At 33.3% G+C, this 26,704-nt stretch overlaps 1 pseudogene; it reads left to right on the top strand.

Annotated features, from left to right (window-relative positions):
* The first annotated feature begins 216 nt into the window (after nt 1-216).
* LOC124368299 overlaps nt 217-26,704 on the top strand; it is a 64,801-nt pseudogene continuing 38,313 nt past the window's right edge.

The raw sequence follows: 26,704 nt of genomic DNA on the forward strand, positions 1-26,704 counted from the left end.
AAATGTATGTAGACTGCAATTCCGCACAAAGAACTATTTCAATATGTTTTATCGATTTTACTTATTGTACCCCAAGGAGTACCTAAAAATTAAGCAATGGTGCGTTCGATGGGGCACACGATAGTCTAAGGTATTTATGAAAGCATGGGAGCAAATTTAACAAACCGTCAAGATATGGAAACAATAAAAATTAAATTATGAAATGAATAGCGCACGATGTGCTTCACGAATTCCCGTTGTGTACCTCCTGATCTGGTACACGACAGAAATTGTTATGACAAAAAATATGGCACACGTCATCGTGAACGTGTTAAGCCGGGGAACTCCCAACAACTAAGGTGGATCATGGACTACGTCAACATGTACTACTATTACCGACCACACAAAGAGAGAGTAGAGAGTAAGACAAAGCGAGGTGAGAGTAGACAGTAAGCCACACATATTGCGTGATTTCTCTTACCAGTGAAAGAGAAGGACAGATATGAGAAGATATATGTCACCTGCTGTCTTTGCGTGGCTAGTTAGTTATTTAAGAGAGTACACGCTAACTACATATTATTAAAGGAACAAAGTTATAAACATCGTACACCGCGATCAGTCTTAGTCATTACGGAAAAAATAATGACAAAGGCTGATTTAAAAAGATAAAGACTTGAAATATTTGTGATTATTGTTACATAACTGTGAAAATCTCCTTTAAGAAAGGGTACCTTTTTTATCCTTTAGGTAGAAAAATCTAACATTCAAGGTTAATCATCAATAAGATTTGCACATCACATCTAACAACATTTTACATAGCTTATATGTATTGTAATGGATATTTCTTGAGATACAATAACCTTTCATTGATCGATTGATTGATCTATTCATTTAGTGACTTAATTGATATAAATTTATGTTTAGATATGTGATGATGTACTGATTGTGCAACATTTCTGTCCACGAAATACGAACAATTTCAGTTTATTTAAGTAAACAATCAAAGGCTGACAAAAAATTTTAGTTAAGGTTTTTTGAAATAAATATTGAGTCCTATACGTTTATCACACTCTTGTTTTTGGAGTTACAGCCAGAAATATACCTAGAAAGGTAAAATTAAGCTAAAAATAAACGAAAATAAATTATTGAGTTAAACATTTTATTCTTTATTCTTTTAGTCCTAGTTTTAATTTTTTCTGTAGCTAATGGATCCATGAAAAGTCGGCTGCTTTTCTCGGTCTACATCAATGATGTTTGCTCATCGATACATGGTGGACAGCTTGTCCAGTATGCAAATGATATTACTCTTTTCCTCAAGAACTTTTTACAGAGTAAACTCGAAATCGTGACATTCAATGAGCTCACTTGTGAAATCTAGCACTTTTCTAACCTCATACTAAAAGAATCCTACAATATTCACTTTTATTACATTTTCTCAATGGCAAAAAGATCTACATATCAGTCCAGTAGTCATGTTAGATGATGACAAGATTTTTGAAGTCAACACGACTAATTTCCCCGATATACACTTCGATAAAATGTTTAAATTGGATTGTTAAGTCGAAAAAGTGTGTGCTAGCCTTTCTCATTTTGTAAAGGAACATTCACAATATTTCCCAATTTAGGCACTGTTTACAGCATACTACGGAATTATACCTTCACATCTTTCATATGGTGTTATCTTCTAGGGAGGGTATTCAAACACATACGTTTTGGGAATTTTCAACCATAAAAACAAAAAACTGTCAGAATAATTAACCAAATAGTACTGAAGAGAGTCTATTTACCACATATATCGTACAAAGCCAACTTTCAAAACTCTCAGTCTGTTAACACATCCCTGCCTGTATATGTGGTAAACAAATCTTCAAGACAAATTGAAATCACGTGGGAGTTACAGATCACACCTAAGGCACACAACTGGAAGACCACATGATTGACACACCGAAGCTGGAGGTGAAAAATTGTGCAATGAATGAGAACTGGTTCGACAATAAATTTATGTACAATTGTTTCCGTCTAAATGAGGTACTGGAAGGAATGGATGCAAACATTTTAGTTGTATTCAATTAAATGAACTATTGCAATACAATGATAATATCACATTTTTGAAATAAAAAGAAATGTCAACTCATATGTATCACCAACTCTGCAAGTAGCAAAATATGCAGTAAACTGATTTGTTTGTCATCTTTTTGACTGCAAATTTGAAGAGTTTCATGATACCCCATGTTGCAGTGGCTCCCATCGTTGGCTCAGGATGTAACGACTCCACACCAGCGTTCGAGTGTGAAGGAGATCATATCTGTGTTGGCCTGCACTCCTTGTGTAACGGCATCCCGGACTGTCCAAGTGGTCAGGATGAGACTGTCCAGCAATGTGGTGAGTTTTAAAGTCTAATTTCTACATGTCAATCTATTATAAAATACATAATAATTATAAGGTATTTTTGTAACTATAATATAGCTATCGCATACCCCCATATTTTCTCGACTTCTATGTCACATTCCGTGTATTTTTTAATAGCTCCTACGATTTTCAGTAACACGGTAACTATTTTAAATCATTATATAGGAACTCCAAAATTGAAGTTCGTAGCTTTCCTATTGAAAATATTGTTATGTAATAAGATAGGGTCCTATAATATTTATTAAGTTAATTATTCACATATCATGCATCAGGTACCTAATTTAACCAAATGAGGAGTTCACAAATGTATTTCTCGATGTTATGTAAATTTTAAAGCCACTATTAGATTTATTTTATCTTCAAATTATGTAACAATCAACAATTATATTGGGAATTAATATCACATATTAATATGCATAAATATCACATATGATACTGCAGTAAAACTTGTTATATCCAGCGTAATAAGAAGGCAGGGCAGGTTGGATATTGTTAAAGCCGGATATAGAAATGTGATATGAAGCAATTTAAAGCAAATTCACAACCGATGTCGTCGTCCACTTTTTGAAATTCTACGTAACTACCAAAACGTTGAATACTGCTCTAAAACAGTTTCCTGTAAAATTTTTTAAATTTATTTAAATAAAAAGAGCATTTCATTACATTATAATACCTGATCTCTCCTATCTCGCTTTCCTGCAGCATTGGCCAAAGGGTAGGAGAAATGAATCGAGCCTGCCCATGAGGCATTCCTAGTTCGCAAATATAACGTAACAAAACGTGTTTAGTCTTTGTCATGAGGCCGGATATTGAAGGTATCGATTATCGCAGGACCGGATACGACAGGTTTTACTGTACGGCTGTCTTTTTTTATATATAACTCTCAGGCATGCCAAGATATTACCATCAACTGTGAAGTGCAGTATATGTGCGACTAAGCAATAAGTTTTCTAATAGATTGTTCTGTGCTTTGGTAGGTTGTTTAGCGAATGAATTCAGTTGTGGCAACAGTTGTGTGGCCCTGGTCAAACGCTGCGACAGGCATCTGGACTGCTTTCATGGCGAGGATGAAGAGGATTGTAGTAAGTTTTTGGAGCCTTCTCCCTTTTAAATGTTTAGTATAAGTTATACATCGCTTAGTATATTACTAAAATATTAGTAATAGTATTTGTATATCGGTAAATATTAGTATAGTACTAAAATCGTATTTGCATGCACTCAACTTATTCGTGTAAAATGTTTTCAACTTGTTTTAAACATCACATCTTAGCATTAAACGTCTTACTGAGTAAAGAATACAAATTTTTTAAGTAATAAAGTTTTAATTTTTTCAAATAATGGTTAAAATATTGCAAATGGTTTCTGTTTCTTTGAGCACTAAAATTGTTGGTTTATGAGATTTCTTTCCATGTTTATTGTGATTATTTTTTTACTAAAAGAAAATATTGAGAAATTCATCGTTCTACTCTATCTCCACACTAAGCTTTCATTTGAAGGAAATTTTAGTATTTCTATCTATACTGTGGAAATACAACACATGCGCTAACCACGAGACAACAAACGGTATAATCTTGGCTTGTGGTGACAACAACAGGCTCACTCATTTCACTTCACGTGTTGCTATGACAGCGGGATTACTTCTCATTGTATATTGTATTCCCTGAGGTTGGAGTTAGTTTGCTGTTTTTATGCGCAAATTGCATTATGCACGAGCAACTGCTATTGAATAAATGCTAAAAGATAATATTGTGTAAAATTAAAATAATGAAATGAATTGATGGTTGTAGATTGAAAACATTCTAAACAATGGTGTTTAATGAATTTATCGCCTTTGAGAGATTTTAAGTGAACCATCATAAGCGCCTTTGGAGGAAGATATTATTGAAGGATTACAATAATATATAAAAAAAGAGTTAGTAAGGCTTCTTTTAACTCTTTTCTGGATAAATGATATCTTACTAATTTAATTAGTTGTCTCTAATCTACTTCTGAATTTTACAACATTTTCCTCATATCTGACCTGCTGTTTTTCTCTATGCTATGTAACACTACGGTCATATTTGAATATGATCCAAATCCTTTCCTAGAAGCAAACTTTTAAACTAGCGCTTTCGAGGTTTCTGTTTAGCCTTTTATGGAATATACACCGCAGCTACATCATATATAAAGATTGAATGCAACGGGTAGACATTTACTATCCTTATTTCAGTTAACTTCAAAAACCAATTGCTTAAAGAATTGATAACAATTGTTTGAACAAGATAAAACGGACATAATGACACTCATCATGTCACTAGTAATATTGATAGAATACTGGTTCGATAACGTAAAGGAACACTATGCACTTATCTATTGTCGTCCAAACATCAACTTACATACGGTGAAGTCCATGCAACAGTCTATATTCCATAATATGTTTAGAAGTACACATGTGCTGATAAAATGTTCTAGGAAATCTAAACTGACTGGTTCTACGGACCGATTTGGACAGCGTATGTGGCTTCAGTATTTGTGTATGGCCTGTGTTATGTTTCTTAAAATCAATTTGTGTTTATTTCTCACATAATGTATCTGTATCGAGCAAGCAAAAATATTATGTAGAATATGTTATTTATCCTACAAGCAATATTGTGTTTCAGATACATATAAGTGTCCACCGACACACTTCAACTGCAACAACCACTTCTGTGTGCCACTTCACTCTGTCTGCGACTTCATCGACCACTGTGGTGACGGCTCTGACGAAATCAATTGCCGTTAGTAAAATACTAATTATTGCCTTACATACAGTGTTAGCTAAAAGTATAGATACACTATGTGTAGTTGTTGATGGATAGAGATTGAGGGATGGATCTCGGGACACCTTTCTAGGAAATAGAATGGGTCATATATGGTATATATATACCACCCACAACCGCACAACACATATTACATGGTATGGTGTTTTATATATATAAAGTTTTGAGCCGTTTCCCCAAAATCCCATTTTGTGGAATTGTGAAAATTTGTAAAAGTGCCTAAAACGTTCACTTCAATTTCCTAGAAAGGTATCCCTAGTTCCATCTTTATCCATAAAAAGTCAGCAGAATTCATCCATATTCGAACTGACCTATAGACTTGACGTGTTACACAAAGTTTCATTTCTGATTACGCAACACCGAGTTAATAATTGTACAGGTTACTTCATGAGATGTAGGTGAGTGTTAGTTAATAATTTAAATTGATTTTATGGGTATTTATAGTAACAACAAGAAAATAGCAGGATACATAAATGTTAAAACAAGCTGGGTACGTTATGACTGATGTGACATATTACCACATACAGCTTATTCACACAAGAAAACCAAAAACAAAATAGTACGGCATAAATGTTACAAGTAAAAGAGTACAAGTAAATGTTAAATGTCTGTAGAAGATTATATTTCTGCGCGAACTTTTATTCCAGTAACCTTCCTCCTTCACCGGAATGTTATGGCTTAAATACTGCTTCGAAAAATTATTCGATAACCAAAATGTGAATATATGCAGTAGAAATATATCTGGAGATAATAATTTGCAGAATTTAAATTGGGAAAGCAACTTTATTTTGTATATAGAAATAATGAGTTCCATGATGGCGCAAGTCAAACCATGCCAGTTAGAAAGACTTATCCCTCGGTAGGCTGAGATGATTCCCCTTATCTCTAGGGGATAAAACATTTATTTCCTGTATGATGCGTGGACATACAGGACATAGCAAGAATAAAATACGCTGTAGACTTATTATTTTGCATTTAACCCTTTGAAATCTGTTACACGACGCGTGGTGTAGAACACTCTTAAAGGGCAATGTACCGTTATTTTCCTTGGCATTTACAAAAATAATAAATCTATTCTTTGTCTTAAAGTGTTATGAGAGCTCTTTACGTGGTTTATTGTCGTAAGCATATATTCTTTGCATCTTTAAAAAATACCTATAGTTACACTCCATAGCATTTTCAATTTGCAAATTTAGTAAACCTACTCGGAACGTGTACCTCTTAAAAAAGAGGACAAATAGTATTTATTGTTATTTTTACTTATACCATTATTAAGTCTAGAGCAAGCCTACCATGTAAAAATAAGCTAAGTATGAAGGGCATGCAGGAATATTCTTTGAAGTATACACACAGGATTGGACTACAGGTTTATAATAACGTACTTTGAAGTTAAATATCATGTTCATATCCTTTTTAAGTATGTACATTTTGTCAAGAGGTAACATGGTGCTTATGTTCAATTACGCTTTTATATTCATATGATATGGCATATAACGTTTGCCTTGCAAAGAACCTAACTTGCTCCATTCAAGTTTCCTTTGAAGCTTTTCTGTTATGAATGAAAATTACTATACCTTATTTGAGTATATAATAAGATACAATTTTATATTTTCAGAGAATTATAACTAGATTGTATTGGATGATAGTAAAAACAATAATAAAACACATACGTACACTCACGCGCTCGCGCGCGCGCACGTATTCCCGCTCTGTTTCTCTGTTGTCTACTTAATTAAACTTTAATATTTTTGCAATCAATCCATAAATATATAGATTTATTTATTTATTATAAATGGTATTTATTTTCTTGAGCCTTAGTTATATCAAAACGTATGTTTTAATATCTGGTTATTATTTTTTGGAATCGTTATTATTACTCAGTATGCTTTAATGAAATATATAACCTATTTATGGATAGTAAGTTATATTTTGCATTTAATGCGTTAAAATATATTTGCCGATGGCGTAAATGAATGAATATAACTTTCTTTTCCCTAAATGGGAGCTACATGATGATTCATAATTGAAAATTGCAACTTCCTTTGAAATGTTGGAATTAAAATATAAAGCACAAAAGCTTTAACTGAAGTGTGTTCTTTGTTAGTATTGAACTTCTCTAGCGCAAACATTACGTTCAAATTCCTCAGCTGTTATCTGTCCTGACTTGTTTACTTCGTATTAGCTATCTTAAAACACCTAGGTTTTCGTTATTATTTGTTATTTAGACCAGATTCATCTTAAGAAGTAACTATAAATATTGGTATATTGTTTATAACAAGATTAGCATTCAGCCAGTAAAGTAAGGAATATAGAAAATAATAACATGTACCATTCGAAAGTGTTTGGTTTTTAACAGGAAAATGGATTCTCTAATGAGCAATCACTGCACTACAGTACATCAACAGCTCCATGTAAGAGGAACTTAGTGATTACTGGCCAACCACACATGACAACACTGATTACATGTTGCAGTGTTGCCATCATCACAGGATTCAAATTGACAAACAACACAAACTAATCAAACTGCTCCGAAAAATTCGGTTCATAATAGTAAGTCTCTGAATCGAAAATAATGTTGGTGCACTATAATACAGGAAAAGGCCGCTCAGAAATACTGCGATGGCGTTTAGTGCTTTAAAATTTCCTTTCTGCACCCAACGGTTTACACTTTTACTAGATTTACATGAATCACAAATTAATAATCTCAATATACGAGAAATAAACGAACATCAACAGGTGTTATTGTAAATCAATAAGAACAATTGATTTCATTCACAAGCACCTCAGGAGTCTCTAAACACGGCTGATCAGCGACCTCGTTGAGAAAGAAAAGAGTGGAGAGCCGAGCAGTTTTAACTACCACAGACAAACCCCGAACATCTACGATTCGGTATGGGAGTTCGGAACGGTTCTGATTCTATTGTCTATTACGAATACTGTTGTGTATTAAGGTTATACTGTTAAAAAATACACATTAGTTTAAAATTAATTTTATTGAAGGTTGATATAAAATGCACCTCCAAACACATTTAAAAACATTTAAATTATATAGAACGTATGCTGCAAAAAGGTTTATTTAATAGTTATCATTAAACATATGGAAATTACATTGTTCATGTAGTATTATTTATACTTTATAGATACCTCTAAGGGCACTAGAAAAATCTGAGGTGGTGCAAAACGAATATTGCAATAAACAGTAACAATACCGTTTAACATGACAGTTTAACAAATATAAAATGACGGTATATATATATATATTATTTCTCGATCAGTAAAATTTTCTAATGTAATTGGTAGTAATATAACTGAGAAATTCAGTTAAGGATCATGTATATGTTATGTATAAAATTTAAACACCCATTTTATGTTCTGTTGACAATTTCTTAACACAAAAAATTTGAATATAATAGATTTTAAATTGTCTTTTGATGGAAAGTAAACTTATTTAAAAACCTTTTTAGCCTTGTCATACAGATAAAAAACTCTTTGGTTAGGATCAAAAAGAAAAAACGCTGTTCTCAGTTGATAACGACCATTAAAAGAAGTATTATTTAAAAACCTCAGTAAAGTGCAGAGTTAGTTGCACATATTGATATCCCCGCAATCTAATTTTGAAAGAAAAATAGGAAAACAAAAAAAGAATGGCCATGAATGCAATAAATACTTGAACTAGATTTAATATTCATTAACGCAGGTGTGGGTAGGTGAATATTTGTGCAGTTTTACTTAAAACCTTTCTTAAGTATATATAAAATATTGCTGACTACCTTTAGCTTTTAAGGTAATTTTTCCGACGTGAGATCACGTTGGACAATCTGGAAACGAGATCTGAGATCGGAAAGTACCGATCAAAATTAACCTTGGCCATTATTCCGGTTTTCTGGAGTAGATAGCAAAACATCCTGGAAATATTTTCAAGATTCAAGCTCGAACCACATGAGCACTCGTTAACATTTTACATTATACTTATAGAGGCGAAAAAATATGGTAGGAAGGGGCAGAGTGGCCTCCCCTCCAGATATCACTCTCTGTTGGGAGACTGAAGACAAGAACCGATTGTCATTATGACATTTAATTTTCACAGTAAATCCGATAAAGTTTGGTCTTTCTAATAATGTAGTTTTTGTATGTGTCCAGTAAGAAAACTTCTTCCAAAAACAGTTGAATCCGAATAATACAAAAGGACCTCTTTTTAATACACAAAACTTAGTAGCAAGCAGATCAAATCGCAAAAATACGAAACAGCCGTTAACTTGCGTACGAAAAGGCTACCGATAATGTTTTGTTACAAGGACTTACTCTTGACTTTTATGATTAGTATGTACTTTAAAATATAGTTTAAGTATACTAACTGAACTACTGAAATGTTTAACTAAAATTATAAGACATTATTAACTTCCGATAAATATTTACATAATTATAAAAAATTTGTGTTCTAATGAAATCCATATAATTTTGCTGCATTCATGCAACACCCCTCTTGAAAATTTAATATAAATATATTTATACTGCATAAATAGTATGGAGCGAGAACATGAGGGACAGCTAATTCCACTCCAGAAGGTATACTCAGGTTCTCAGTACTTGACAGAAGAGACGCCTCCATCCCCACTGTTTCTCTCCTACGTTGCTGATCAGCCCTGTATAGAGACACTTGAGGCACTCTTGATTTCAGCACTGTTTCAATAATGTTATCGTCAGACCGTTTTATCGTTCATTTCCTAATTTCTGTAATAGGGCAATTAATACATTATTTCAACATTATTTCCGTATTCTTCCTTGCATTCGACAATCTAGTCACACGGACATTGCAATATGGGTTAATGGAAAATTTAAAATGTTGTGAAACAATATGTAAATCTGAAGATTCTTTATCCTTGTTCAGCCCATAGGCCCTGCTGGAACAAGGAATTCAGGTGCGACAATGGCGAGTGTATACGACCAGGAGAGCTGTGTGACGGTCATCCTGACTGCCAGGACCTCTCTGACGAATCAAACTGCTCAGAAAGTAAGTCATTTTTAATTTTACAGCGGAACGTTTGTATCCAAGTAATAAATCATGAAAAACCACAGTTTTTGTACATTTGCTTTCAACTAGTGATACAAGAAATCATATATTACAAAAACAAGTTTTCAAGTTATAAATCTGAATTTCCAATGTCATTGCTGTATATTTAATAGCTTTAAAAAAATCGCAATTTCGGTGAATTAGAGCTATTTGTTTCTGCACATTCCGTATATCTGTGTTTATTATCCAGATCTTTATAGGTACATGTGGCTCCCTCAGAAATTTGTACTCATGATCCTTCTATGCTATGATAATATAAATTCGTATAAAATAAATATATAGTATCAAACGACTGACAATGAGTATTCATAATTGTATCTTCCAAAGAATTATACTGTAAACCCCACAAAGCATGTACTGTCTGGGACAATACGTACAATATAACTTTTATATTCAGACATGATGTGTTACTAACTCATGAAATTCTAGATCATTATCACTAGAATCACCACCATCACTTTGCGAAACTATAATCTTCTATAACTCTTTATAGACCAAGTCCACAATGAATTTTAATGGTTTAAGTTCCATTCGTACAAATATTCGATGCTTAAATGCAACTAAATTCCTTTAAAAAACAAAATAAATTTTAGACTTGTTATAGGTGTTTTATTATAGAAATCACACTGCTCATTTTAAAAATATAGAGTGATGTAGGTCAGAGATAAATCTTTAATGAAGCTGAATGAAATGACGACAGTCTTCTAATGAACTCCTTCCTATTGAATTAGTTCATGACTTATGGAGAAGTTAAAGTAGTTACATTAATATTTCGTTCTATGATTATCATAAAAACCCATGTATTATATTATTGTAATTTTTAAATAAGAATTTTTGGTTAAGTGTTGGGCTAAGTGTTGGTGAAGCCTATCACTGCAGGAGCTAAAATATTTAATTTATATCCGTGTTCTTTTCGATGTGTCAGTCTTTCTACAATATACCTCGAAAATAAATTGCCCCATAAACTTGAAATTTAGCTTTACTTCTATATAGGCAACACTTAGTTCATTAAAGGTGAGGTCACTCCATGGTGTTTGACTGTGTGTTAGCTAATATTCTTTTTCTATAGGTAACCATTATGGGAACCAGAAAAAGAAGAATAAATAAAATGTTTAACAAGCTGATTGTATCATATAATATTTAAACATATCATATAATTATATAACATGCTGCTTACTCTTGCAGTGCACACAGAAAAATTAATAGAATATTAATGTAAAAAGTGAGTGACAGAATGTAATTGCAGCACGCTCTTGCGTTGCATTATTCTCCCTACCTCACTGGAACCTTTGTTACATAACCATTGTTTTGAAACCTAAATGAATTATAAACACGTCATTGTATCATGTGAAAAGATACATAGAGAAAGTTTTCTTCTCTAGACTTTTCATTGTACATGAATTTCTATTCCTACATAAAAAAGAACGAGCTCTATGATTTTGCCTTTCTAACAACGGAGTTTTGCTTAGCGTAATCGAAGTCAATCAGTAGATGAACACTGTTTTATCATTGTCTACCAGGGAGTGTATAAATGTATCTTCTGTATGATATCTGTTTGGCTATCTGTCATTAGAAAATCTTGATAATTCGTTAAGATATTGAGTGCATCCTCAGTAAGGCCTGTTAAGAAACAAAAGGGATATTTTATTCCAAACTTTTATCTCTTAAAGCTCCTTTTATTTGATTGGAAGAGTAATTTTATTTAACTTAAGTTTACAGTTAATTCAAAAGTACAAACTTAAACTACAATCCATTTCAAATTTTACTAATGGCGAAATTAAATCATAATTGTAATTTCTAGTCATTTTTGTTGTTCTAACCTCTATTATATTAATTTTCAAAATTTATTATAAAATTAAAACTTTAAATTTCCTAAAGCGCGTTGAACATAACTTAATAAACAAGTTACAAAGGAATTGGCAAACCCCAATTGTAGAGGGATGAAACAATTCGCCGCTCACTAAGTTTGGAGAGTTGGATTACAAGAATTTGAGACCAAAGTAAGTTTTCAATCACGACAAATTTGGGAAGCTCCAGCTTCTGTAGTTTAATCAACATTTCAAATCACTAAAAGACACTATAATTAAAAACAAAACAATAATTGTAGTGCCATTTAAAGACCCACTAGTTTGAGATATTTTTCGTACGTCTGAGTAATAAATGTTGCTAAAAAGGCCCAAAACTTTAAAATTTAATACTTTCGATCCTCTTGGTTCAATGAAGACTATTACAGAATTGAAGTCGAAAAGATTAAACTGCAGTCCATCTGTAAGTCTGTCAGAATGACTGTGTGATAGAAACGTAATGGAATTTGAAACTTGATAAACTGGACCCTTTTAGAACAGGAGATAACTATTGATGTTCGGATGGAAATATGGTTTTTATTTTCCAGATTTCTTCACAAAAATGGATATAAATGCTATATATCTCCTAAGAACCAGAATGCTATTTCTTAAGACGTATATATAATTATGACGTCACACCTGGACGACACCACCCGATCATACTATCACAATATCTTTTACAGGTGACTTCGTGGAATGTGGAGACGGAAGCAAAGTCCACCGCTACTACTGGTGTGACCATTGGCCTGAATGTGCAACGTCAAACCTGGACGACACCAACCGATCATATTATCACAATATTTATTTACAGGTGACTTCGTGGAATGTGGAGATGGAAGCAAAGTCCACCGCTACTACTGGTGTGACCAGTGGCCTGAATGTGCGACGTCACACCTGGACGACACCAAACCGATCATATTATCACAATATTTATTTACAGGTGACTTCGTGGAATGTGGAGACGGAAGCAAAGTCCACCGCTACTACTGGTGTGACCAGTGGCCTGAATGTGCGACGTCACACCTGGACGACACCAACCGATCATATTATCACAATATTTATTTACAGGTGACTTCGTGGAATGTGGAGACGGAAGCAAAGTCCACCGCTACTACTGGTGAGACCAGTGGCCTGAATGTGCGACGTCACACCTGGACGACACCAACCGATCATATTATCACAATATTTATTTACAGGTGACTTCGTGGAATGTGGAGACGGAAGCAAAGTCCACCGCTACTACTGGTGTGACCAGTGGCCTGAATGTGCGACGTCACACCTGGACGACACCAACCGATCATATTATCACAATATTTATTTACAGGTGACTTCGTGGAATGTGGAGATGGAAGCAAAGTCCACCGCTACTACTGGTGTGACCAGTGGCCTGAATGTGCGACGTCACACCTGGACGAAACCAATTGTAAGTGGTAGGACAAGACTATAACATTATTAGGGAGAAGATGCAATGGCGTAAAAATTTACGTAAGCGCACATGGGAGTTTTACCATTGGTTTAAGGAACTAAGCTGATTAATGACCGTTTTGTTGATAAACATTCTATAAAAAAAATAATAACAAACAATTTTTGTTATAAATGAGCGCTCATAAACATTTTTATAATTATAAACTTTATAACACTTTCACGTCGTATAATGGACATAATTATATCAAGTTATCTGTTTAATTTAACGTGAGTAATAATCATGTTAATTCTTAGGACTGATATACTTTTTCTAACTCGCCTGTAATTTAAGTTGTTATCATCATCTTTAAATATCACGAATTTAAAGCCTTGTTTAGTAAAAAACTAAATATATAAATTTCTTAAGACCAAAAGTATTTTAATTTTTGCGCTACGGCTCTTTTTTTGGCTAAGATTTACTTAAAGAGATAGAAGTAATACTTTTAACAGCTGTCTTCTTAAAAATTTTGAAAAACACGTGTTTTTTTGCAAAATATCTACTCTGATCCATTACACTTTGCTATGAATGATTACAAATTGGGTTTTAAATTTCCTATAAATAAATTGACTATATTAACAACTAAAATGTTTCATATTTTTAAACTAAATGATACTCTTCCATTTTGGTATATAAGAACTACTGTGGTGACGATTGCTTTTTTCGAAAGGGAAATTTTTCTATCACATTCGAGAAAAACTGTGTTACATCCCTATACTGTACAAATTTATCTCGGCTACTAAACTACTTTTAATGGCAACGTTTCTAAGAAAATGGGAAGAGATGTTTTTAACGATCGGAATCTATTTTGAAAACAGCTGATTGAAAAAATACAGTTCCTAGTTGGTGCACTACCACGTCTTATTTGTCGAGCAACCGTTCATAACCAGCAACATTGATGATGGTTGTATGTAGTGGGACTTATGTGTAAAAATATTACAATAGGTACTCAAAAGTTTGTATACTAATTTAAGTAAAAAAATACAAATTCATTAATCTGTACATTAAAAGAAATGAGCGTGATTTCAAGATTTGTATCGTGAATGTAATAAACAATCATTTATATTATTCCTTTACACAAGGATTATAAAAATGTGTTGTAATTATATATATATATATATATATATATATATATATATATATATATATATATATATATATTATAAATAGATAGTAATGTGGCGTTTCTAGACCACTTTTGGGACAGACAGATATTCAATGTAAAATACTGTTCAATGTACCGAACACGAATTGACATGCAAAATTACGTTAAGTAGAACATAAAACACAACATTCACGTTCATGTTACGTTCTGAACGTAAAATTTGACAACACGAACATAACATTAACGTGATTTTTTGCGTTTTATGTTACGTTCCAAACGTAATATTTGAGAACACGAACGTAACATGAACGTGAATGTTGTGTTTTATGTTCTACTTAACGTAATTTTGCATGTCAATTCGTGTTCGGTACATTGAACAGTATTTTACATTGAATATCTGTCTGTCCCAAAAGTGATCTATAAACGCCACATTACTATCTACTATATTATATATATATCAACATTTCATGTCTACTAACTCTGACTACCAAGAAACTCAGTGTACATTACTTTGAGCTGAATAAGATCCTGCTATTGCAACCCTTATAAGTGACTTTGTTGTGTAGTTTTAACGGTATTTCCAAATGATTCAAGTTTAAATTGGCAGTATGCAACCCTGATTTGTTTTGTACATTAGATGTGGGATTTTGTGATTCCCGTCTAAAGTGGTACAGCTTTATCATTGTACAATGTTGTATATTATATGCACTCTATATTTCTCAGTATGGGCTGTTCAAAAAATTATTTTAGTTTCAAATTTAAACTTAACTTATTTAAAATAACCTAATTAAATATAATTGCTTAGACGTAAGCAAGACAAACTTTTCCACATGTATTTCTTTCTGTTTCGTCCGTCCGCACAACATTTCAAGAACAACTGAGCTTTAGCGAAGATGTTTAATTGGTCTTAGAAGAAACATCATGGTAACGAAAAAATACGACTAATAACTTTTCAAACGAATTATATACAATAATATGCTATTACGACATGTACGAGTATATACAGACTCCTACTTCTGTAGACGACGTACGACCTCTCCAAATCTAGTTAAGTAAAACGTGGTGTGGTGTACTGTAGTCTTTTAATAGTAGTGGTCGTGTCTTTGTATTCATAAATCTGACACTCTATTATCAACAGGAAAAACATTGGAGAACTAAATATGTTTGCATGGTAAAAGGTTTAGAAAAAGAGACGATATAAAAAAGTCAAAGCAAAATACGTTCCAAATGTACTTTAAGTTATAGCAGAGTATTTCCTATCTAAAATCCCATATCGTTGAAGTGATTCTCAGACGAGATCTCATTACATTTGATGTTTGACAAAACGCTCTCGTCTCCAAGCTCGCGATTGAATTGAGTTTCACGATGAATTCAGGATAATCCTCCTTAACAAAGGCTTGTGTGGCGCGTCAACACTTGGTTAGGAATCACAAGCTTAGACCATATTTATTTATTCTGCAGACTGTACAATATCAACACTACCATGAAGAAGGCTTTTAACGACCATGCATTATTTTAAAATGAAATTCTAATGCGATTTATTCTATTGCGGAAGGTTACAGTTAAGTAAACAACTTGTACAATCTACGATTTTTAAAAACCCATTAGTAAAATATCCTTTAGTATAATATATGATAGCTTGTGTAACAAAAACACTGTATACAAAGAATTTATCAGGAATATAAAAGTGTAGTCAACCAATTTAAATTAAATTAACATTAGTTTATTTTGATATTTCCCATTATCGTAGTACAAACAATACAAATTTTTTAGTCTAAAATCCAAGTTTGATAGTTAAATTTTTTTATAAAATTGGCTTTAATATATATAAATACACTTATTTAGTTTTGTTTGTATTATGTTCCTTTATTTTTTATACAACTTATGCCCCTGAAGACGGTTTTTATCGAAATATAGTGCCCTTTTTTAAAACAATTATATTTGTACACTAATTTACTAAAGGTATCTATGTGTGTATATATGTGTAAGTATATATATGTATATATATATATATATATATATATATATATATTTATAATTAAATAATTTATTGATTAGTAAATATATGTGTGACTTAGTTATAAAATTGCATTTCTAGAAAAGAATTGTCTACGTATTTATAAGATTATTTTATTTTTTGTAACATATATTCCCTTGTTTGGCTCTGGGTGTCATTTAGGTGGAGTTATACATACTTACCATTCTGTGTAGGTCACGAGTGTAACGCCAGCTATGAATTTCGGTGCCCGAACGGCCGTTGTATACGGAGAGCCAACTTGTGTGACTCTCAGTGTGACTGTGTTCCTCCCCCCTCCACGTCACCCGGTAGTGACGTCACCTGCGCAGACGAGGTCGGCTGTAGTGACTATTACACACTGAAGCATGGTGAGTTAGGCCCTAATGTCTATTACGTGTTTTTGTATTAATTCTTCCTCTGTTATCGTCTGTGTAACGTTTAAATGTTCCTCTTTATCCAAAACCTAACACTATTCTGTCCACGAGGTGAATGAAGAAAAGTGGATATATACGTGTCATGGTTGAGATAGGCTAAATAAGAAATCTTTAGAACAAAAAAATTGCGTAATGCCAGGAAATAAATTTTTAAATTATTTGTTAGTATATAAGTAGGATATAACATCTACCATTTATAATAAAAAATATTCTCGTTTATGTACAGAAAAATGTTTTTGGAAATAGTTAGAAATAAATATGAAGTTGTATGTCAAACAAGAACTCATTATATTTCTTCAATTTGATAGAAATTACGGTAATTACACTGCATTCACTTTGCAATATAACACAGGAAGTTAATTCCTTAATGTAATGTATACACACGTCTATGGTTCTACTCCATCTATTACGAGTGTCTTTTACAGTAAAGTAAAAAAAATACAAAACATTATACGAAAAGGTTACAAGTTGTAAGTCCTATATTTTTCGGTCTTTGAAATTGGTATATTAAAGTTTTGTAAAAAGGTATATAGTAATCAGTACTTAACCAATATTAATTTGTCTTAGTAAACATAAACATGATTGTATGCAACTTACACTAACTTGTAACAAAATTTTGTTTTTTAAATACAATTAATTTTATTTTTAATACGGCTTTACCGATGTTGTTGAAACTTGGCATAAATATTATAAACATGAACATAAGTTGTAAAAAAACATATTTTTTAAATCTTATGTGTATTTACAAAATGGCGGCCATTTTAAATATTAAAACTTAAATAACTTGAAAAACCAACCGTTTTTATAACTATACATTATATAACATTTTTCGTTCAGTTTGACCTCCTAAAAAATTTGGTGAAGTTTGGTCCTGTAATTTTGAGGCACCCTGTATAAACGAACTTTGTTAAAGTTTGTAAGATCAAGCACTCGTTACATTTTTCATTTTCTTAGTTAAAGCGCCACATTAATGTGTAATATCAAATAAATATAATTCATAATATTTGTCCTGTAATATTATAAGTAATCGTGTACCAATCAGCAACGTGATATACTGCATAATGCTTTAGTGCCACAGTAAAACGTTCACAATCCAACAAATACCTATCAAGCGGGGTCTTTAATTCGGGGCTAGAGTGTACTAAGTTCATTATAGATTTAAGTAAAATAAGAAATTTATTAAATTTATCCACGTGTAGGATTTATGTTTATAAATGAAAATAATATTCTAGGAATTGAAATTTATAGAAATCTATCCTCGGTACTTTTAAATAATATAATCTTTTATATTTCATGGAGTAAGTAGTTTTATATTTTTGAAGCGCTATGACTGATTATGTAAAGCTCTGCTCCAATAAATTTTATAGAAACCTAGTCTATAATATATGATATCCTTTAAAATAAACTCATTTCTTAACCTCTATTTCAGAGGTAACATGTTGAAGTGGTTTTAAATGACCAATGTTTTAAAATAATTTAATTAATTAAAAACACACAATTCTTAGTACTTGCAATTTATGAGTGAGATAAAACTACCATTGCTTTATTAATTACATCCACTTATGTGGCCAAGAATAGCGAAAGTACTGGAGAAAAAAACACCAATAAACTGATAGGGAGCCCAGGTCAGCTAGGACTAGGACATATAAATACGTGTTTGTTGGCCAGTATTGTCGAATGTGCTTTACAGTGCTCATGTATTGGTGTTCCAACGACAAAAAACATTAGAGATTGGTGACAAAGTTTATTAAGTCGTATATGCTTTACAGTGCATGTATTGCTTGTAGAGCACTATAAATGCTTGTCGTATTTCTTTCAAATCGATCACTTTTGCCGACTTTGGTTATGATGAAAATAATTAGGGTTTATATGTAAATGAATAGCTTGAATATTTTCAATAATGGTAATGTAAGGGTAGCTGAAGGTTTAATACAATCATTATGCATGATAAATTAGAAATGTGCATATTTAAATATATTTTATGGTTGAATAACTTAGAAAATTTTAATTTATATTGAAATTAAATTTTATTGCTACATGCAAATGTTTAGTTTAGCAGTGCAATAAAATTCAAGTAATGAGTGCCCACAATCTAAACATCTACATTTTATTACTGGTTTATTATACATGTTGTAGTTCTTTACTAGTAAAATTCACAACGTGTGAGATTTCACACCTTTTCTTCTAGGTATAGTGGTGTGTGTGAGGTGGGGGGCAACACTAGGGTGTACCGTTCCCTCGACCCAAGACTCGGTTTCCCGTCAAGGAACGCTGTATAAGGGCAGAATTCCTCTGCGACGGACAATAATGATGACTGCCAGAACGGCCTATTCCTCTCTCTGATGAGTTCGGTTGTGGTAAGATTACAATATTTATTAGTTTAATTTAGTGATTATTCAATTGGGAAACAGTTTAATGTAACAGTCCTTTTGTTTAAAAAAATAATATATATTTTCTCTTTTTCTTTTGTTTTTCACAGAAGAAAAAGATTTCTCTTTTGGAGATACCTTCACATGCAAGGACAACAGGGACCCTCCCGAATTACCTAAGGTGTGACTTCAAACCGGACTGTTTACATGGGGACGACGAACTTGACTGTCCTGGTAAGAGATGCCACCATACTTCAAAAGATGTGTCTCATTTACCTGTTATGCAATTGATTTTTTGATTGGACTGCTTGCCTAAACAATTTTATACACATACAAAAAATGTTTATGGCAAATTTTCACCAAATTATAGTAAATGTGTAAATCGTACACATTACTACTATTGTACTCTGTAAAATTAAATACAACCATAGGCACACCTAAGGTAAATTTGGACTAATTAATTATCAAAGTTCAACAGCGTGACAGCGCTTTTATTATTATTTAAACATATTCGAAAACATCGTTATAACAGTGATATACAATATTCTTATATTTTAATTATATAATTACAGTAGTAAGTTTTTTGGTCCATTCAAAAACTTTTGACAGGCAATATGAATTTACAAGCGTGTACATCATTTACATGTGTGTTAAAATCTTTCATGATTTTTTCACTAAAGAAATAAATTTGCAGTATAAAATCTCGTTTATAACCATATTGATTAAAAATAAATAATCATTACTTGTGATCAAAACTACGGTCATAATATATTTTAACAGATCTGTCAAAGATATTGTAACAATAATTTGGTTCAGAGTGCTAAGCCTATTTATTACACCATATTAATACAAGTCTACCAGACAATTTAATTTGATTGTGTCCTATTTTTAAACTTATACTTAACTTTATAAGGAACATGGTTCATATTATACAAAAAAATATGGCAAATATTGTTTATCTAGCCAGTTAATGTGTATATTGGACACAGTACGTATTTGCTTTTGTAATATCTACACATAATTGTCGACCTACGGTAAAATTCGACAAATTAATTATCGAAGTTCAACATCACTTTATTAATTATTAAACATATTAAAACAAAATCGTCATAATAGTTTAATACAGGCCCTAGCCAATTGATCTGGCTCAAGCCCTGAAGTATCATTGTCAGTGTGGTTGGTCTATAAAACGTATGGTCTTATGGTCAGACAATATGATATGAATTTACAATATTGTACATCAATAATTCTTTCTAAAACCCTTCATTATTTATCTACTAAAGAAATCAATATACAATAGAGAATCTCGTTTATAACCAACGTGATGACATTGCTTCTACAATGCTCATAAACAATCATTACTTGTGATCAAACTATAATCATAATTAATTTTAACATGTTAACTTTCACTTTCAAAGACATTATAACAATAAGCTGGTTCAGAGTGCTAAGCGGATCTATTACACCAGATCAAAACTAGTCTACCAGAAAATTTAATTTTATTGTGTTCTATTTTTCACTTTTACTTAACTTCATAAGGGATATGGTTGAAAACGTTACATTTAATCTTTGTAATTTACACTATTTCCAGCTCCCGAATGCAAAGCGAGTGAGTTCCGCTGTTCCAGCGGTCAGTGTGTGAGTGCCGTCAACCGTTGTGATCTCTTCCTCGACTGTTTGGACAAATCGGACGAACTGGAATGTGGTAAGTGAATTTTTCATATAGCGTGTTGAGACCACACATACACTAATATGTGTAGTGTTTATAATGAACACTGCTCTTTAGCGTAATAAACTCATATTTTAAACTAGCAATAAAGTTGGTCAATATTATGTTGTTTGTATTGTAATCTTTTTTTTTCTTTTAGCTTTATAAGTACTTCCTAGTTTGTTTATAAATTCATATTATGTGTGCTAAAAAAATAATAATATATATTTTGCATCAATTTATTCAGTACAGTACAACAATGACCGGTCGTTTTCATAATGACCCACCATTTTGTTACTGTTTAAAATTTAAAATCTATTGACCACAAATAACAATTCTGGATTTTTTCTATAATCTTAGATTGATATATAGCGAAAGTTTTCTGCCCCAAGTGTATAAAAAGCTCATCAAGATTTAATCTCTTCCACAATAAACAAGTATCATAATAAATATCAACAACCTGGATCTATTATTGAGTACTTAATTTTGATCGTTATGCATAAAAACATATTCATTCAAGTCTCAGAATAGTTTTATAGATTTTATTTCATTCTTTAATCTGATGAAGGAATTTGTTTACATTAAATATATTTTTATAAAACAGGTTTAAATTATTAGCAATTCACTACTTTGCTCTAATACAGTGAAAAAGTCCTGCTAATATTGTCAACGTTATACAACTTCAAAAATGTTTTATTAAACATGTGGTTATAAGATCAGATACTGAGTTAATAAAATGCATAGGTATAAATTATGTGCTCTTATTTATGTATACTGATATTTCATTTTCCATATCGACCGCATTAATTCTTTTAAATACAGAACAGACCCAAGAAAAAAACGTCTCAATCGGTATAATAAGGATGATGATTGATCTTCGGATAGCCTTTTATTATTAAATATATCTGAAATAGATGTCCTCAGTATTTTTTGGAAACACTCTTCCATACTAATGTCCGATTACATACCACTGATAACATACAAGAGGGATGAGAGGAATACACAATAGATCTCGCGCTGACACATATGTTTATTGTTGGTATACAAGAGGTAGGTAAAGCAGATATCCATACTTTAAACACAAGTCTAATTGTGTCTTTGTGTGTATTGACGTGTGTGTTACTCACGTAGAACCTACTGCACCTACTGGACTGAAATTTTACACGGAAATTAGAACTAATGTTCTACGTAAATATTGTTGTAGACAGTAATATAATACGTTTAATTAATTAATTTAACCACTATGTAACAACCACTCTTATTTAATCTATTCTGCAAACTATGTTGACTGCAAAAGTGTTAGTTAAATTATACAGTGTTTGTCAGTAATTTAATTTAATTCAGATATAAACATAATGGTACTATATAATTTGCGCTATAAATGTTAACTATTATAATACGCATCTCAGTTGTTTCATGGTTGAATTATGCTTTATTTTCTTGATCGAGGAAACAAAGCAAAATCGTTGATGCTACATAAAAATGCTCAAACCTTGGTGAATAACAATAACTATAAATATATATTTTTAACAATATTTTTTTGATTGTGGAAAGAAGACAAACCTACATTGGTGTAGGAAATATAATTCACTCGGACCTATAAAAACCCATATACATATGTACAGCCTACGAGAATGCACGACAGTCCCGAAGGTAACTGCTAATAACCAATTAAGTCCTGGAGCACATATAAATATTCATAGTGTTTTTATTGCGATTTTATTAACTTAACAATCCATTCTCTAGAGGGATTTCCCTGCGGACCTGGAAAACATAAATGTCTATCCGGAGGTCAGTGTGTACCGAACGACCACTGGTGCGACCACTTTCCTGACTGCCCGGACTTCTCAGACGAGCTCAACTGTGGTAAGTGTGCACAACATATCCACTGGTTCGACCACTTTCCTCACTAACCTGGCTTCCCCCGACGAGATCAAACTGTGGTAAGTGTGTGTACCAAATATCCACTGGTACGACCACTTTCCTCACTAACCTGGCTTCCCCGACGAGATCAACTGTGGTCAGTGTGTACCGAACAACCACTGGTGCGACCACTTTCCTGACTGCCCGGACTTCTCAGACGAGCTCAACTGTGGTCAGTGTGTACCGAACGACCACTGGTGCGACCACTTTCCTGACTGCCCGGACTTCTCAGACGAGCTCAACTGTGGTAAGTGTGCACAAAAATATCCCCCTGGTACGACCACTTTCCTCACTAACCTGGCTTCCCCGACGAGATCAACTGTGGCAAGTGTGTACCAAATATCCACTGGTACGACCACTTTCCTCACTAACCTGGCTTCCCCGACGAGATCAACTGTGGTCAGTGTGTACCGAACGACCACTGGTGCGACCACTTTCCTGACTGCCCGGACTTCTCAGACGAGCTCAACTGTGGTCAGTGTGCACAAAATATCCACTGGTACGACCACTTTCCACACTAACCTGGTTTCCCCGACGATATCAACTGTGGTCAGTGTGTACCGAACGACCACTGGTGCGACCACTTTCCTGACTGCCCGGACTTCTCAGACGAGCTCAACTGTGGTAAGTGTGCACAACATATCCACTGGTACGACCACTTTCCTCACTAAACCTGGCTTCCCCGACGAGATCAACTGTGGTAAGTGTGTACCAAATATCCACTGGTACGACCACTTTCCTCACTAACCTGGCTTCCCCGACGAGATCAACTGTGGTCAGTGTGTACCGAACGACCACTGGTGCGACCACTTTCCTGACTGCCCGGACTTCTCAGACGAGCTCAACTGTGGTCAGTGTGTACCGAACGACCACTGGTGCGACCACTTTCCTGACTGCCCGGACTTCTCAGACGAGCTCAACTGTGGTAAGTGTGCACAAAATATCCCCTGGTACGACCACTTTTCCTCACTAACCTGGCTTCCCCGACGAGATCAACTGTGGCAAGTGTGTACCAAATATCCACTGGTACGACCACTTTCCTCACTAACCTGGCTTCCCCGACGAGATCAACTGTGGTCAGTGTGTACCGAACGACCACTGGTGCGACCACTTTCCTGACTGCCCGGACTTCTCAGACGAGCTCAACTGTGGTAAGTGTGCACAAAATATCCACTGGTACGACCACTTTCCACACTAACCTGGTTTCCCCGACGATATCAACTGTGGTCAGTGTGTACCGAAACGACCACTGGTGCGACCACTTTCCTGACTGCCCGGACTTTCTCAGACGAGCTCAACTGTGGTAAGTGTGCACAAAATATCCACTGGTACGACCACTTTCCTCACTAACCTGGCTTCCCCGACGAGATCAACTGTGGTAAGTGTGTGTACCAAATATCCACTGGTACGACCACTTTCCTCACTAACCTGGCTTCCCCGACGAGCTCAACTGTGGTAAGTGTGTAACAAATATCCACTGGTACGACCACTTTCCTCACTAACCTGGCTTCCCCGACGAGATCAACTGTGGTAAGTGTGTACCAAAATATCCACTGGTGAAACCACTTTCCTCACTAACCTGGCTTCCCAGACGAGCTCAACTGTGGTAAGTGTGTACTAACTATTCACTAGTACGACTACTTTCCTTCCTAACCTACTTCTCAGACGAGCTCAACTGTGGTAAGTGTTTACCGACTATTTTCACTAGTACGACTACTTTCTTTCCTAACCTGACTTCTCAGACGAGCGTAACTGTGGTAAGTGATGTACCAAATATACACTGGTAGGCACACTTTCCTTCCTAATCTGACTTCTCAGACGAGCTCAACTATGGTAAGTATTGTACCAAATAACACTTCTGTCAATTACCTGACTTCTCAGACGATTTTAACTTTGAAAAGTTTATACCTCTAGTGTAACCACTTCCTTGTTTGTTAATATTACTTCATAGATGTTCACTATGTACCAATCATAGGGATTTTCACTATGAAAAAAAAGACTCTGATTATTCACTGATATGGTTTGAGTAAAATAGAATCTATTGAAATAATAATATCTGGAACTTAAGCGTTGTTGTTATGATTATATTATAACGTTTTAAAACTATGATCCAAGATATTTTATTGTGGTAAAGAGGCGTTTTTAGGATTGGGATGGTTATAGGACCGTTAAAACGTTGCATCATTAATTCACATCTTATTAGGAATCCTGTTCAGTTTTGTATATCAAACCATTCTCATCTCAGTAATTCGAGACCACTGTGTACTTAGCCAAGACTCTATGGCTAAAATGCATGCAAAACATTATTTGAACAATTCGAAATAAATCAATCCAATATTGAAATCTAGTGTTTCTAAAGTTAGTATATACGCAACATTTTTATAACTCACACACTTTGAAAGTATAACAGGATTTCCGACATTTACCGTCGTTATAGGTTATAAATGGTATAACACAGCGTTTTCCAGCTTTTTGGGATCTATTCTACTTGTCAGTTGGAGTAGGTACATAAAAAAATAGCGAGCTGAAAGAAGCAAAGAATGTATAGAAAAGGGTTTAAGAATACCAAAAAGCTGCTTGGAGTCCAAGCCAAGGTTTTTTCACTGCACAGGATGCAAGTTCTGAGCACATATCTTCAAAAACTACGGGTTATACCTTTCATACCCTATAATGATGGCAAATGTCCGAAATCCTGTTATCCTTTCAAACCTTCCATCGTCAATAATAAAACCTACATACATTAACGCATATATTCTTGTATTTCCTATATTTTTCTACCTTGGTTCGTGTAATAAGAATACAATAACTATATAGACATAAATACTGTGGAATAAGATGAAATTCCTTTCAAATGACTACATTAAAATGTTAATGATTTTTTTATAAGTTCAATTTTTTAACATGTCTTAAAAAATGTGTATTCATAAAATATTCATGAAATAAAAGATTGTGTGATTCTAATACAGAAGTCTATTGTAGTATATATGTTCACAGAAAATGCACCCTGCAGGAAGAATCAGTTCCTCTGCGATTCGGGTCAGTGTGTGAACGAATCCCTACACTGCTTCGTTCCCGGTCATCCGAGAGCTGGGTGCGCTGACTCGTCTCTAACTTGCTGCACTGTCGTAAGTACAACTTAGACATATTATATACAATATTTTATATATACATATATATGATATTATGTCAAAGAAGCTTTTTTACCCTAAAACATTTAACGTTTTGACTTGTACTAAAACATTTAACGTTTTGACTTGTACTTGCTGTATGAAAAATTTTTTACTGGTACAATTGCAAGGTATGTGAATAACTTAAAATTAAATATATTTCTTTAATCATGAAAACAGTATTTATAACCAAACTACAAACGTAGAGAATATGAAAAGAACGTTTTACATCCTGTTAATAGCAGACAATATAAAAATTTAAACAACATTTGTAAATAAATTAACATGTTAATCAATTTAATGATGAAAAAATTAAATAAATTAGTGATACATTACCTGTAAAATGATGATAAAAAATACATGGAATTATTGAAAAGAATGGATGAAACGAAAATTAAGATAGATCTGTAGATAATGT

Source organism: Homalodisca vitripennis, chromosome 8 (genome assembly GCF_021130785.1).
Source record: "Homalodisca vitripennis isolate AUS2020 chromosome 8, UT_GWSS_2.1, whole genome shotgun sequence".
NCBI lineage: Eukaryota > Metazoa > Arthropoda > Insecta > Hemiptera > Cicadellidae > Homalodisca > Homalodisca vitripennis.